This window comes from Lissotriton vulgaris, unplaced genomic scaffold (assembly GCF_964263255.1).
Source record: "Lissotriton vulgaris unplaced genomic scaffold, aLisVul1.2 SCAFFOLD_384, whole genome shotgun sequence".
Lineage (NCBI taxonomy): Eukaryota > Metazoa > Chordata > Amphibia > Caudata > Salamandridae > Lissotriton > Lissotriton vulgaris.
The window spans coordinates 218,497-234,373 of NW_028255135.1; the positions used below are offsets into that span (position 1 = coordinate 218,497).

General features: G+C 47.8%; 1 protein-coding gene across 1 annotated transcript in view; it reads right to left on the bottom strand.

Annotated features, from left to right (window-relative positions):
- Positions 1–15,877, bottom strand: part of LOC147659219 (uncharacterized) — a 231,440-nt gene that overhangs the window by 206,809 nt on the left and 8,754 nt on the right. The window contains exon 2 of the mRNA XM_086951880.1: positions 5,298–5,384. The gene's annotated coding sequence lies outside the window, so the exon portion shown is untranslated. The remainder of the gene's footprint in view (positions 1–5,297; positions 5,385–15,877) is intronic.

Genomic DNA, 15,877 nt, shown 5'->3' on the forward strand with positions numbered 1-15,877 from the left:
TCCTTCTAAGGGCCATGTGGGCACACTCAACAAGGAAACCCGGGGAGATTTGGTCATCTGGAAGAAAGGATTTCAGCCACTGTTCGAGAAACTGTTCAGGTCTGGCACCCGCCGGGAACACCAGGAGGCACCAACTGTTTCATCCAGAGCATCGCTCGGCATCTGTGACCCACGCCGCCAGTTCTCCTAAGAAGGCTTTCATTTTCTGTACCCCCTGGGTGAGGTCACCATATCCTCCAATGTTACAATTTGTGTCTCAGCAACTGACACAGTCTATCATTTTCTTCAGGTCTTGCCAGAGCAGTACCACATCTGCCCAACCTTCCCTGTTTTAGTCTCCAAGGCATGGCAGGATGATGCAATGGCTTTTTGGTTGGCCTATGTCCCGAGGTGCAGGGCCGCCCTCTCAGCAGCTGCTTAATTCTGCAGGTCTGGCCCCTGCGGTGCATCAGTATCTCTTTGGCCAATCTGTCAAGTTTAGCCTGTCTCCACTGCAGCTTATCCTTCACCATGGCAGCCGAAGGTGCAACCACCATGGATCCAATAGAAACAGCTGGCCCGCCAGGCCCCTACCACACCAAAGTCAGGCGGTACCAGCAGCCAAGGAAACAGGGGGCATCAATTCACCGGCCACTGATGTGGGGGGAACATGTTGGAGTCTCCCTCGCTGTACCCCATGGCAAACTCCACTGCACCTCGCAGGCAGGGACCCCCCCCTTCTCTTCCAGTTGCAGGGACTATCCCCACAAGGGGTCACTATGACTCACCAGATCATCAGTCCCCTAACCCAAGGATTGATGGGCAGCCTGAGCAGCCAGGAAATTAGGGAAGGCACTGGCTCCATGTTCACCTCTGCTCCCGCTCAGGTCACGGCCTCTCTCACAGTTAGTCAGCGGGCCCAACACACCTCTCTCACCGGTCAATCCTCCCCAGCCACTGCTGGATCTGCTCCGCAGGGGATGGGGGCCCGCAAGGCCACTCTCCCCAGCTAAACAATGTGTGGTGGGCCCCCTCCATAGGCTCGAGGTAACGCAGTTCAAATGTGGAGCAGGGTGGTTCGCTCCCAAATGGCAAGAGGGGAATGGCTCACCTGCCCAACTCTTGCCTCCAGCAGGGCCTCTCCCAGTTCCTTAACCGCATCGCTGCTGCGGTCATTTTTGCGCTGTGCGGCTGTTTTCGCAAAACCGCGTTACATGACGAGCTCAGCTCGTCATCCGCACACGCCACCCGTGGCTGATGTCGAGCTGAGCTCGTCATCAGCATCGAAGGGGTTAAAGGCCCGCTCCTCGCCTAATGGCCCACATTTATTCCGTGTTCGAAGACAGAGGTCAAACGTCAGTTTATATCTACAATTACTTTTCTTTCTCTCACTGCAAAGTTCGAGGATTTTGTAAAGTGAACTGTCTGACAAACATGATGTACAAAAAGTGTGAAATGAAAGGCTGTAGGATGTCATGTTTTATTCTAACACACATTTAAATAGCTAAAAGGTGAACTGTGCGAACATTTCAAAACAGATTTCAATAGCTATGAAAGCCCTTATTTTGTAATTCTGGGAAGAAAACAAAACAGAAAACTTTACATGTTTCTGTGCAAACGATAAATATTTTTGATGAAATCTAACTTCCACAAATTGTTAATACATTATATAGTAATAAAAGTAAAACTGCACATTAGTTGGAATGTTTTAGGCCATTTCAAGGGACAATGTGCTGTCTGTAAATGACTGTGCACAACCACCTCATGCCGTAGTAATATATTTATTAAAAAGTGAGTTTTTCTTGGAATGACTATAGAGGAGGGATCTGTGATCCACCTGCACTTAATGAAGGTGATGGCTCGGATGAAAGTGAGGACTGATGAGGGGTGGGGATGGGGGGGGACTGAGAGGGAAGTGTCGGACAATCGAAGGGACAGAACTCCTATGTGAATTTGTAGAGAAGTATCGTACTGTTTATAGAAATCATATTAACATGCTGTGTATATATGTGTTACAACTTGCTAATGATATGAAAACAATAAAAATGTTGGGGGGGGGAAAAGTGAGTTTTTAAAGATGAACTGAGAAACAGTCCTGCCCCTGTCATGATGGCAAGGCTATTTGTGAACTAAGAGGCAAGGCAGGAGTCATGTGTACCCTACATGTGGGCTAGATTCTTATTATACATAGTGCAAACGTTTAGTCTATTAAATCAAACCAAATAGTTTGTTTTGTGTACCCGGAATGCTGAAATCACATATTGGAAGGTGCTCTTATATGTGACAATGAAGAAAAAAGTATCTCTGCAAAATAAAATATTTGCCTAGGATGACATAGTGAGACCAGTTTATGGGTCAAGCACAGTACAGTTAGGTCGAGTAGATGATTTAAGGTACTAGAACTGCAGGTCCAGTAACATTTTTATGAGTTTTCGAGGTCTGATTTTAATGAGATCAAAACGTCGGCAATAATATAATTTGATGCCTGTTAGGTATACTTCTGTTTAGGCAAAACTTTGATTTGCCTGTTTACCTTCCGGGGTGCATAATTTTTCAAATCTTGTGTATGTGTTTTTTGTACCTTCATTATTCCTTTCACCTCCACGAGCACTGTGCAGTATTACCAATCTTTCTCACATTTTGAAGTACCCTTCTGCTCGAAAATGTACCAGCTATAGGTTATGTTTGCCTTTTGAAGAAACAGATTTAATTTTCTAAAGAATTGTTATTTGTGTATATACATATGCTTCGTTCATTGAATATGAGAAGGATCACTGCAGATTTCTCAAGGACCACCAAATTGTTTCCATAAACGTTTCTAAAAGAAACGCTGTATATGAAGAAAATTATAGTATTTTCTCTAATAAGGTAGCCAATACAAAGTTCAGTGTAAATAGGAAAATAAGCACCATGCAGACAGAATATCACTAAAGGTTTCGCTATCATAAGCATCCTGTGTTGTAAGCGAAGGAACAGATGGAGTTTCATGTGACTCTTCTGGGTTTCCAAGTAATTTGCATGACATTTGAGCCAGATAATAACCAAGTAAATTTAATATAGCATTGTGGAGTACTGTGTATGTCATGTAAATGAATATAATGTGGTTTGTTTTTCAGACACCCAAATCTTAGTTAAAACTTCAATATGAATATAAAAAAAATTCTCGAAAACATCAGTGGAACTGTTTTTTTGGGTTTAAATTTCTTTTATTAGTTTTATCCATCAAAAAGAACAAAAGAGCCATTTTGCTCCTCAATCAACGGGTCGAAGCCTGGCACCTCAAGATCGTTTAGATCAGGCCTGAACAGCAACAAAATGGGAACCGAACCCCTCTCCACCCCCCACCTTCCTCCTCCTTCTCAACAAAAGTGAACCAACGAGAACAAAAAGTAAAATGGAACTGTTTTAAGAATTTCTGAAGTATCCTCGTCTTTATCAAATTTGGTTATATATTTTTTTACTGCTTTTACATGTTCTACTGAGAACCTTGAAATGCTCACAAACTACTTTAAAAGTGTGTTTTAAACCAGGAAATCCCTGATGAATGTTCACCAAACGTCAAATATGTAAGTACAAGTACGTTCCACCAGGCTGTACAATTGCCAGTGGAATCTTGAAACATGTATACCGAAAAATTATTTTAATTGACACATATACATGTTCAAACACATATACACATATTTACATTCACTAAATAAAACACATGCTCAAGTGATGTTATGAAACAAAGTTTTAAAAAAGAAACAGGAATTGGCCAAGGGCAGTTAGCGCAGCACTGCATTGCTCATGTTTTCACACGATGTGACAGATGAAATCTAAAATGCTATATCTCTAGTGACATAACATCACCTCAGCGCTGACATCAACGACATCACTATGAATATACAATTGTTTGCCTGTGTGTATTTCTCTACTGATGTTGTATTATTATATATTGCTATTTGCCACCATCAGACATGCCCTTAGGCCACCTGAATGTGAATATAACTCACTGCAAATTATCTGATGGCCTTCTGGTGCCAACATATGCAACGGGGCAGGCCTCGGGCCTCCAGCCCTGCAATGAGACCCATGTGTATTTAGCTCACCGAACTTGATCTCCAGCCATGAGAAACAGTGGTTCATTGCAGGGTTTCCCTTATAACCAACCCCTGTGCTGAATGTCCTTAGGAACATAATCTGTTGCACGAAGCAGGGGTTCAGTGCCGGACCTGGCCTGTGGATGGGACCTACAGGGAGCACCTTATATTCACATAACCCAGAGCACACAGTCTCCCATTGTGTGTAGTGGGGGTAGCGGCTTGTGCACTACCTCCAGGGTTCGGAATTACTCATTGTACCTGGACCATGGGTTGAGCGCACCCATCCCCTGTGGGCCTAGGCCCCATTCCACAGACTATAATAAACTCATATATCTACTTGCCATTTTCCCTAGTGCAACAAAATGATGCCTGTAAGATGTCAATTATTATATAAATGGTGCAACGAGCAGTATATATGGCGACGAGTTGTGGTTTGCTCAAATAACCATAACTGGTAATTTCTGTTTTGTTTAGGTTTTGATGTGTAATCTTAATTTTTTATTGAGTTTATTGTACTGCATTTTGAGTATTTTTGAAACAAACGTGTTATGAACAAAATAAACTGTAAATAATTCTTAAAGGTCTTTAGTGACTATTTAGAATTTTTAGAATATTCTACTTCCAACATTGCAGTCAATCACTGTGTAGCAAACTCCACTGTGCAGGTCGTTTGGCCATGTAATGTAGGGGCTAGCCACAGGGCCTGGCCACTGTGCCCAAGCGACAGTGAGGCAATCCCATAGTACAAGGCCTACAACAGAGCATAGCAACGATGGTCCCAAGACCCGGCCTATGGCAGACCCTGGGCATAACCAACTGTAATGCTGCAAAGACAGGTCTATTATGTATTAGTATGTTTCATGACACAAGGCGAATATAAAGGACTTCCCATCATGCTTACCCTGTGGTACCACTGTGCACCACAATCCTCTCAGTGCAAATGCCTGGTGAGGCACTAAAATCTGTGCAGTCATCTTTTAATGCCATTTGTCAGGTATTTGTCCCCAACCTTCACTGTTATATGCATGGGTGTTAGGAGGCCTGATTACAGAAACCTTCTTGCAGTTTCAGTTACTGCTTAAGCAACATCCCATGGTTTTGTAAACTTAAACTAAGATTTCAGTGTCACATAACAAGGGCCGGTCATCCTGAGTGTGGTTCTAGATAAACAGCACCCAAGTATTAGTACATCGATTGGCAAGGTGATAAGCAGCTTCCGGTTGCGCTTCCACTTACCTGTTGGTTATGCGCTAGACCCTGGGGCCTCAACTTAGAAAGTAGTTGTCTTCTTGGATTTTCTTTCCTGCGACTTCAGTTTACTACCTAGAAAAAAAAATCCTGATGACTGGAAAGGTTTGGAAGAAAAATTGCAAATATGATGAAGCCAAGACAAAGGTTAGAGTTTTCATGAGCATGAAAGAACACTCAACGTCAAACTTTAGCTTTGATTAGACATTTTGCAAACCCCTTTTTAGGTCTCGGCTAGCGTAGGCTGCGCTTGCGCAGTCTCGCTGGCGAGATTTTATGTCTTCTAGTAGGGAGGTAAACGAGCCAGCTCTTCTCCATTGGCTGGCTTCCTAAACGGCGGCCAGCCATTGGAGAAGAGCTTTGCCTGTCACTCTAAGCCCCGTCCGTTTCGGATTGAGGGGTGTGTTTTTTGCTGTCTTTTTCACCCGTGACGTCTTCAGTCACTCAACAAAAAACACGCCCCCGGGGCCTCTGTTCCCTCGTTGTGATTGATTTTCTGCCCTCTGTTCCCTCGTTGTACCCTTCTCCCTCAAGGTCATTGATACCCCGTGCCCTCCACGCGCCGCGGTACAGCAGGCCCCAGTCATGGCCGCCCGTGGGGACAGGCAGAGGCAGGGCCCGCACGGTGCTCGACGAGCGTGCCTGGCCTGCTGCCTGCTGCCTGCCTCGTGTCCCTCCTTCCTCCTCCAAGTGCGCGCACTTTGATTTCAGGCTATGTTTTTTCTTCCCTAGCTCCCTTTCCTGGGCTGTGAGTGCGGTGGGAGGAAGGCGGAATACTTTCGACATGTGTGTCCATGCCGCGGCGAGGCCTCTGATGTGTAGCCACACGCCAGGTGCTTGGCAAGGCTCCTGAGCAGCGCCGAGCCCAGCCCGCACCACAGCGGCAGCGCTCTCCCCACCGACACCCTCCACCCAGGCTCAGCACCGCAGCCTCGCTGCACGGCTTCCAGGCGCCTCGCCGGAGCGCTTCAAGGCTCCTCGTGGGCACTGCCACCCCTGCTTCCCTCCTTTCTACTTCTCTTGCCCCTGAGGACCGGGTGGATGAGACGGGATGGCATCTACCTGCTTCCCTGTCTTCCTCGACTCCTTGTGTGGGTAGCTGAGACCCGGAGGAGCCCCCGGGGGCAGAAGGAGCTGTGTCGCCCCTGCAGCCACAAGTGGTGAGTAGAACTGGGTGGAGGGTACTCTGGAGGTTTTGGGGGTACTGCAGAGCCTTAATAGGGTAGACGAAGAAAGATTTGCCCATCAGTTGCTTGACAAGAGAGACCCAGGTAGCAGTGCTTTGAAAGAGCTGGCATCGAGATAACTTTTTGGCAAAAAAATGTCCTCGAAATGTATTTTGTGCAGCACTGGCATTTCCTGTCTCTAAACTCGCACCGTTCATTATGCATTCCAAAATGCCCCATCCTCGATCAGCTCCACGGTGCCCCCCTGATTATGCTCACTGGTGCTTCTTGTAATGGGTGGTAGGCATGTACGCGGGGGCCCTGTGGGGCGGCCTTATCCGAGGCGGACCCCATTTCTTGCCCTATTTGGATGTGGCGCAGCGGGAATGGACTTGCCAACTCCGGCTGCCAAGCGCAGCGCTCTGATCTCACGAAGGGTGCCCCAAGGGCATGCCTTTCCTTTCCTCTACGCTGTGCTTGGCACATGGCCGCTCGGAGTGTTTGCACTGTGGTTGCATGTGGTAAGGGGGGTGCAGGAAGGGCCTCTGAGAGGAAACCGGGAAGTCCTGGCAGTGCCTGGCCTTGAATGACAGCTGTCCTGGCCTGACGCTGACTGTGGGGTTGGCCTCTGTTCCCTCATTGTGATTGTTTTTCTGCCCTCTGTTCCCTCGTTGTGATTGTTTTTCTGCCCTCGTTGTGATTGTTTTTCTACCCTCGTTGTGATTGTTTTTCTGCCCTCGTTGTGATTGTTTTTCTGCCCTCTGTTCCCTCGTTGTGATAGTTTTTCTGCCCTCTGTTCTCTTGTTGTGATCGTTTTTTCTGCCCTCTGTTCCCTCGTTGTGATCGTTTTTCTGCCCTCTGTCCCCTCGTTGTGATGGTTTTTTCTTGTCTCTGTTCCCTGATTGTGCCCGTTTTCTTGCCTCTTCTTGCCTCTGTTCCCTTGTGTGATAGTTTTTTCTGGCCTCTGTTCCCTCGTCGTGATGTTTTTTTCTTGCCTCTGTTCCCTGATTGTGCCCGTTTTCTTGCCTCTGTTCCCTTGTGTGATCGTATTTTCTGGCCTCTGTTCCCTCGTTGTGATCGTTTTTTCTGGCCTCTGTTCCCTGTGTGTGGCTCTGTGTGTGTGTTGGGTTCTGTATGAGGCTCTGTGTGTGTGGCTCTGTGTGTGTGTGTGGCTCTGTGTGTGTGTGTGTGTGTGTGTGTGTGGCTCTGTGTGTGTGTGTGGCTCTGTGTGTGTGGCTCTGCGTGTGTGTGTGTGTGTGTGGCTCTCTGTGTGTGTGTGGCTCTGTGTGTGTGGGAGGCTCTGTGTGTGTGGAGGCTCTGTGTGTGTGGGGGGGCTCTTTGTGTGTGTGTGTGTTGGGATCTTTATGTGTGTGTGTGTTGGGATCTGTTTGTGTGTGTGTGTTGGGATCTGTTTGTGTGTGTTGGGCTCTGTGTGTGTGTTGGGCTCTGTGTGTGCGTGTGTATGTGTGTGTTGGGATCTGTTTGTTTGTGTTGGGCTCTGTGTGTGTGTTGGGCTCTGTGTGTGTGTTGGGCTGTGTGTGTGTGTGTGTTGGGCTGTGTGTGTGTGTGTGTTGGGCTCTTTGTGTGTGTGTGTGTGTTGGGCTCTGTGTGTGTGTTGGGCTCTGTGTGTGTGTTGGGATCTGTTTGTGTGTGTTGGGCTCTGTGTGTGTGTTGGGCTCTGTGTGTTTGTGTGTTGGGCTGTGTGTGTGTTGGGCTGCGTGTGTGTGTGTGTGTGTGTGTTGGGCTCTGTGTGTGTGTGTGTGTGTGTGTTGGGCTCTGTGTGTGTGTGTGTGTGTGTTGGGCTCTGTGTGTGTGTTGGGCTGTGTGTGTGTATGTGTGTTGGGGTCTGTGTGTGTGTGTGGCTCTGTGTGTGTGTGGCTCTGTGTGTGTGTGTGGCTCTGTGTGTGGTGTGTGTGTGTGGCTCTGTTTGTGTGTGTGGCTGTGTGTGTGTCTGTGTGTCTGTCTGTGTGTGTGTGTGTGTGTGTGTGTGTGGCTCTGTTTGTGTGCGTGGCTCTGTGTGTGTGTGTGGCTCTGTGAGTGTGTGTGGCTCTGTGAGTGTGTGGTTCTGTGTGTGTGTGTGTGTGGCTCTGTGTGTGTGTGGCTATATGTGTCTGTGTGTGTGGGGGGGGCTCTGTGTGTGTTGGGCTCTGTGTGTGTGTGTGGGGGGGCTCAATGTGTGTGTGTGGGGGGGGCTCTGTGACTGCTAATACTCTCTACTACTCTCTAATGCTCACCTATTGCCATTGCAAATGAGAATACCATTTATTTATGTTTTTTTTAAAATGAAAAATGAAAAAAATGCCATTTGCAATGCCAATAGCTCTAACTTTAACAAAGACGAGACCATTGCATTGTAAATGCTTGTTAATAATAAGGAGTGGGGTTAAGAGTTTGTGATAAGTTTGTTCAGCTACTCTACCTAATAAAGTGAACCCAAGAATCGGTTTAAAACATGTTTTTTTTAAAATAAATCTTATTTCTTGTGAAGAACTAAACAGGAACTGACAAAAAGACTTGCAAATTCCTGACAAATGACAGGTTTTCAGAGACAGATGTGTGAGAAAACCCTTTATTGTGAGATGACACATCCTCAGGTAAACTCATATCTAAGAACTTAATGAATCTCTGAAAGAATCAAAGTAATTGTGAATACATATTTGCAATTAAACTGGTTTCTCTTTTACTGAGGGGGGCTGAATAAAAAACACTTACCTGGAGAGAAGTTGTCTGCTCCATATGGTGACAAAAACAAGAATAACGAAATAACAATGTGTCTTACACTCTATATCCTCAAAAACCCCTATGTCCTCCGACACTTTAAGTGCCAAGCATGTTTAAAGATTTGGTGCAGACAAAGAGAGAGACTGGAAGCATTCATGAAGTCGCCGTAGCTACTTGACTAAGAAAGTATACATTCTGGGACATTGAAAGTGGATCAAAAATAATGCAGGGCAAAGGTGTCTTTCAGCCATAAATACAAATCCTTACGTTGGTTGTTTGCAAGTAAATGTTCTTGAACATATATGCAAGCTCTTCATCAGTCATTGAGTTCATGGTAGCACCTGTGCCGACAACGATTCTGATCCCATTATTATCATTCTCTAGTACCAGTAGAGTGAAGGCATCTTTTCCAATGATCCTCGCTTGACTACCAAGGATCCGATTCATCTTTCCTGGTCTGACCACCTGGCGGTCCCTTTTCTCTTGAAACATCACAGGGTAAATTCCCCTAAACTAGCAAACCATACAATAGAGATTACGAGGAATTTCAGGAATATTAACAGCAATTCCTTCGTGCCCTGGGCTGCAAACCTTGCCATCACTGGCCCACATAGCGTACAGACTGCAGTCGCCCATTTTGAACAGGTCACGACCGAGGCCTTGAATCAACTGGCCCCAGAACAATCCAGACGCCGCGCTAGAAAGAGACCTTCTGCCCCCTGGTTCTCCAACTCCCTTAGGCTTCTTAGGCAAGAAGTGAGGAGAATGGAGAGACTATGGCATGCTAGTTGGGACTTCAAAAACAAGGATGCACATCGACTTCTGGTTAAAAAATACAAGGCGGAAATCTTGCAGGCTAAACAACAATATTTCGTGACTGTGACCTCGCTTTCTTCCCCGAAGGAACTTTTTAAAACCGTTGACTCCCTGGTCAGACTGCAAGTCCCTGACCCTGTCATCCCTTCACAGGACCTCTGTGAAAAGATCGCCTCCTTTTTTCACTCTAAAATCCAGGACATTTACTTAGCCCTTGAGGAACAAAGAGTTGTTCTCAGTGCATCTATACCTGGTGTAGAGATGAGTTTAACCACCACCGAAATCTCCACTTCTTGCACTCTGGACACCTTTCCCTCGCTGACTTTACAAGATCTTGAGCTCTTGTTAGCCAAGACTAAGTCCGGATCACCTTTGGATTCCTGCCCTCTGAAGGTTATTAAACAGTGTAGGGAGACCCTCTTACCTCCCTTGGTGGAGATAATGAATCTTGCCATTAGAGATGGTACCTTCCCTGCAGAGTGGAAGAAGGCGGTAGTGAAACCCCTGTTGAAAAAGGCTTCCCTGGATCCGGGGGTCCTAAAAAACTTCCGGCCTATCTCCCTGCTCCCCGCTCCTGCTAAGATGCTTGAGACTCATCTCAACAAACATCTTGCTGCCTTTGTCGAAAGCTCTGGATGCTTAGACTCCTCCCAGCATGGTTTCAGGAAAGAATTTAGTACCGAGTCAGCCCTCACCATTGTACTTGACAAGATCCGTACATCAGTAGATGAGGGCCAGACATCTCTCCTGGTCCTGCTAGATCTAACGGCGGCTTTCGACACCCTCTCCCCCTCGGTACTTACATCTCGGCTGAGGGAGGTGGGGGTGAAGAACGCAGCTCTTGATCTCCTGACCTCCTTTCTCACAGGGAGGGAACAAAGAGTCAAGCTTGGGGAGTTTCTATCTCCATCCCGTCCTGTGCTATGTGGGGTTCCTCAAGGGTCGGCCCTTAGCCCGACCCTTTTTAATATCTATGTTACCCCACTGGCCAAATTAATAAGATCTTTCGGGATGGAGGTAGTCTCGTACGCAGACGACACTCAAATCCTCGTCTCTCTACCCCATTCAGATGAACTAATCGCCTCCAAATTTAGATCTTGTATGGAGGCGGTCGGTAAGTGGATGGTTCAGAACTCTCTGAAACTGAATGGGGAGAAAACGGAGGTGATGGTGTTTGGGGGAAAAGAAAACATCTGGTCAGCCAACTGGTGGCCTGACTCCCTTGGTACTTGTCCCTCCCCCACATCCTCTGCTAAAAATCTCGGGGTGATAATAGATCCTGCCCTTGACCTAGGCAGCCAGGTGAGCAGAACTGTTTCCACCTGTTGGGGCCTGATTCATACCCTCCGTAGGGTCAGGAAATTTCTTTCCCTCCAGGCAAGAAAACAAATAGCTGTCGCTCTCATCGGCTCGCGTTTGGACTATTGCAATGCGCTGTATGCAGGACTCAATAAAGGACAGCTGCAGCGCCTGCAGGTGGTCCAAAACGCCATAGCCAGATTTGTCCTGGATATCCCCAGACGCTCTTCAGCCACTGCAGCCAGGAAAACACTGCACTGGCTGCCGGTAGAACAGCGTATCCGGTTTAAGGTCCTGTGTATGACCTACAGAGCCATCGCTAAAAAGAGCGACACTGGAATTGGATCCATTATCTCCCACTATGTTCCCCGAAGAAACCTGCGTTCCTCTGGGAAACTGCTTTTAGCAGCCCCCCGTGTACGGAAAGCCAGGTGGGGCGGTAGAGCCTTTTCCACCCTTGCTCCTAAGTGGTGGAATGAACTTCCTTTGGATCTGAGATCCCTCCCGTCCCTACAGAATTTTCGCACTGCCTTAAAGACCCTTCTCTTCAAGCAAGCTTATGTCTAAGATCCTAATGTCTCCTCTTCTGGTCCTTCCTGACCTTTTGCTAGGCGCCTTGATACCTTCGGGTTATTGTTCTGCGCAATATAAATTATTTTTCAATTCAATTCATTAAGGAAGCTATTCCAGATAAGAAAACCTTTCTGATGTGTGGGTCATTCAGTGCCGGATATGATGATGTACTAGGAGTTACTTTGCATTGTGACCTAAAACTCCAACATGTGCTAACATCTGACAGTCTTATGTCTTAGTGTGGGTCATTAAGTTCACTCATGCCTGGATGCTTAAATACCTTTTGAAAATGACCTATTTTAAGTAGGACATATCAATACCACTATCAAGGATTTATGAGAGACTGTCTCTCATGTTGGAATATGGCTGTCATCAGAAGTTCTGCCAGAGGTTTATCGTAAAGTATAGTAAAGACTCTGAAGTTCCTAATAAAGCAACCACCACATTGCTAGATTCATCTAGACAAAATATTAGAAGCATGGGAATACAGAGCCTTGGACAGGTGCAGTGTTAATGGAAGATGGGAATGCTCCCATTTTAGACTTGAGCACTTTGCATCCTTCATCAACATCACATCTCGCACAATAGACAGCAGAATGTCCCAACACTACTTCACAACGCTGAAACAGCAGAATTGCCATCAACACATGGGGATGAAGAGCCACTTTACTAAAAGCATAAAGGGGAGGTGAATTATTGACAATCTTCTTGCAGCAACTTACTTTATTGAAATCAACAAAGATAAAAAAAAATCAGAGAAAAAATGTGGTTGGTCTTGCGAGACTCTGCACAAGCTTATCAATCTGCTTTCTGCCTCCATCACGATGGCACTCTAACTGTTTTACGACATTTCCTAGGCTTCCTATCCACATATAATGGAAGTGACAGCTTCCATGCAACAGAAGATGTACAGTATTGAAACATGGTGTCCTGGCATTTGTGCATTTTCATAAATAAAGAATCGAAATTTGCCTAGCTTACGTAACGGTAAGTTTCAATTCTATTAAGGACACGGAGGCGAGGATTATGCTATATCTTCCTTCGCTTTATTAACATAAAGACTCCACAGCAGCTTAGGAAAAGATATATAACAGTGAACAACAAAATGCTTTAAGGCCTAAAGCATTTGACGGAACGTTCAACAGATCAAAAACAACAACTCCCAAGAGTCTCTTGTATATTGGCAGTCCATAGTCCTTCCACTCTGTCCATCACCGCTATAAACCCGGCCTTCTCTTCCTCTTCCTCCTCTTTCTTCGCGCAGAACACGCTTATACCTCATTGATCCTGCTTAGCACCCTCGTTGCCTGTCGAAAAAAGGAATAGCGTAAGCGAGGTGCCCAGGAATGCAACAATAAGGCGAGGAGCATTCAGTGACTGATACAGTACAGACAATGTAAAGGAAAACGCTTTACTTACTGTCATACGGGTGGGTAGAGACACCACTGTGTAGTCTGGGCGGGATAATCCTCGCCTCCGTGTCCTTAATAGAATTGAAACTTACCGTTACGTAAGCTAGGCAAATTTCGATTCTATGTCAGGACCGGAGGCTTCAGATTATGCTAGTTCAAAGCTTACTTACCACCAACTGGGCCAAATCCACCACAGGCTTAAAATAGAACCTCTTAAAGGTGGAATCCGAGGACCAATCCACCGCTCGCATTAGATCCTCCAAGCGAGCACCCACCGAGAACGCCTTAGAGGCCATGGCCCCTCTGGCAGAGTGTGCTCCAAAGAGAGACGTATTGATGCCTGCTTCTTGCATGACCCACCGCACCCACCGAGCAATAGTGGGGGAGGAGACAGCTTTGTGTGGCTTCCGCAGGGCAATCAACAACTGACGTTCGCCCGGGGGACGCAATTCCAAGGTCAGGTCTTCATATGCTTTGAGGCATTGCACAACACACAACTTAGGAGTGTCTAGAAAAGCTGGATAGGAAATGGATCGCGACGATGTTTTGGTGCGTCGGCCCACGGTAAAAGTGACCCCATCCGGGGAAAAAATGCGTGCAGACATATCCAGCGCGCGCACGTCAGAGACGCGTCTACAAGAAATTAAACATAACAACATGGCTAATTTTGCCGAAAGCTCCTTAAGAGACAGATAGGAATTGACCGGCCAGGACAGGAACAAGTTCAGAACCAAATTGACGTCCCAAAGGACGGAGTACCTGGGCTCAGGGGGCAAGGCGAGGTGAATAGCCCGCAGAAGTCGACAAACAAAGGGATGTTCCCCTACCGGGTGACCATCGATGTTATCATGGCCTGCTAAAATAGCCGATCGAATCGCATTGATCGTTCTGTAGGCCAAGCCCTTGTCGGCTAGATGAGCCAGAAAATTCAGCACGGGAACGAGGCCCGCGACCAAGGGATCCAAATCCCTTCGTAGACACCAACGCATCCACTTAAGCCAAGCGGATCTGTAACGCTTCGTCGTACTATCGGCCCATGCTTTGGAGAGCAGGTGCTCAGCCGACCCCGAAAGGCCTGGGAGCGACCAGCGTCTACTGAGAGCCTCCATGCCACGAGGCGGAGCGAGCTCTGCGTGACGAGAGGATGCGGTTCCCGATCTGGATTCGTCAGGAGCAGAGGAAACAGGGGGAGTAGGATTGGAAAATCCCAAGAAAGTTCCAGAAGAACCGGAAACCACACTTGAGACCTCCAGAGCGGCGTAACTAACACCAACTCCGCTCCTTGGCGGCGTATTTGGGCCGCCGTCCGCACTATCATGGAGAACGGGGGGAACGCAAACGGTTTTTCCCGACTCCAGTCCTGAAGAAAGGCGTCCGTGGCCTCCGCCAGAGGGTCCGGCCTCCAACTGAAAAAACGCGGCAGCTGATGGTCGAGACGGGACGCAAACAGGTCCACCGAGAAGGGACCCCAAAGAGTTTGCAACCACCGGAAGACTTCCGGATCCAGTTTCCACTGACTGGCATCCCTGAGGTGCCTGGAGTGCCAATCCGCTACCTGATTGGCTTGACCCGGGAGGTACTCCGCTGTCACCGCAATGTGGCGCGACAGGCAGTAGTCCCAGAAGTCCTTCGCTAAATCCGCCAGCGCGCGGGAACGAGGACCCCCTAGATGGTTCACATAACGGACCACTGAAACATTGTCCATTCTCAGTAGAACACAGGCTTCGACCGAATCCTTGGTCCAACAACGGACTGCGAAGGAGCCCGCCAGGAGCTCCAAACAGTTGATATGCAACCGTTGTTCTTCTGAAGACCAGGCGCCGCCGGTGGAGAAATCCCCGCACCGGGCGCCCCAGCCCGACCTGCTGGCATCGGACTCGATGACTAGGTCCGGGGCCGATCCGAAGATCGCCCGACCATTCCACGCCTCCATGTGAGACAGCCACCAAGACATTTCCTCCTTCACTTCGTCCGTGAGAGGGACCCACTGATCGTAGCTCATCCCGCGTCGTAGGTGCTGAGCCTTGAGACACTGGAGCGCCCTGTAGTGCAGGGGCCCCGGAAAAATCGCCTGGATGGAGGACGACAGAAGCCCTACCACCTTGGCGATATGGCGCAAAGAAGTGCGATCTTTGGAGATCGTCTGCCGAAGCAGGTGTCGTATTTTCGCGACTTACCGAACTGGCAGGCTCAAGACCGCCTGCACCGAGTCCACCACGAAACCCAGGAAAGTAATCCTCTGAGTGGGAACCAAAACCGATTTGGAGCCGTTGATCACGAACCCCAGTTTCTGAAGGAGGTGCACGGCCTGCCGAAGCTGGCCCGCCAACACCTCCGGGCACTGCCCCATGAAGAGGATGTCGTCCAAGTACACCAACATCCGAACCCCTTGACTCCTGAGAAACTCCACCACCGGGTGGAGCACCTTCGTAAAGCACCAGGGGGGCGATGACAGACCGAACGGTAGTGCGGTGAACTCGAACACCCTGTCGTTCCACAGAAACTGTAGGAAACGACGATGCGGTGGGTGGATGGGGACGACCAAATAGGCGTCCTTGAGTTCCAGTCTCACCATCCAATC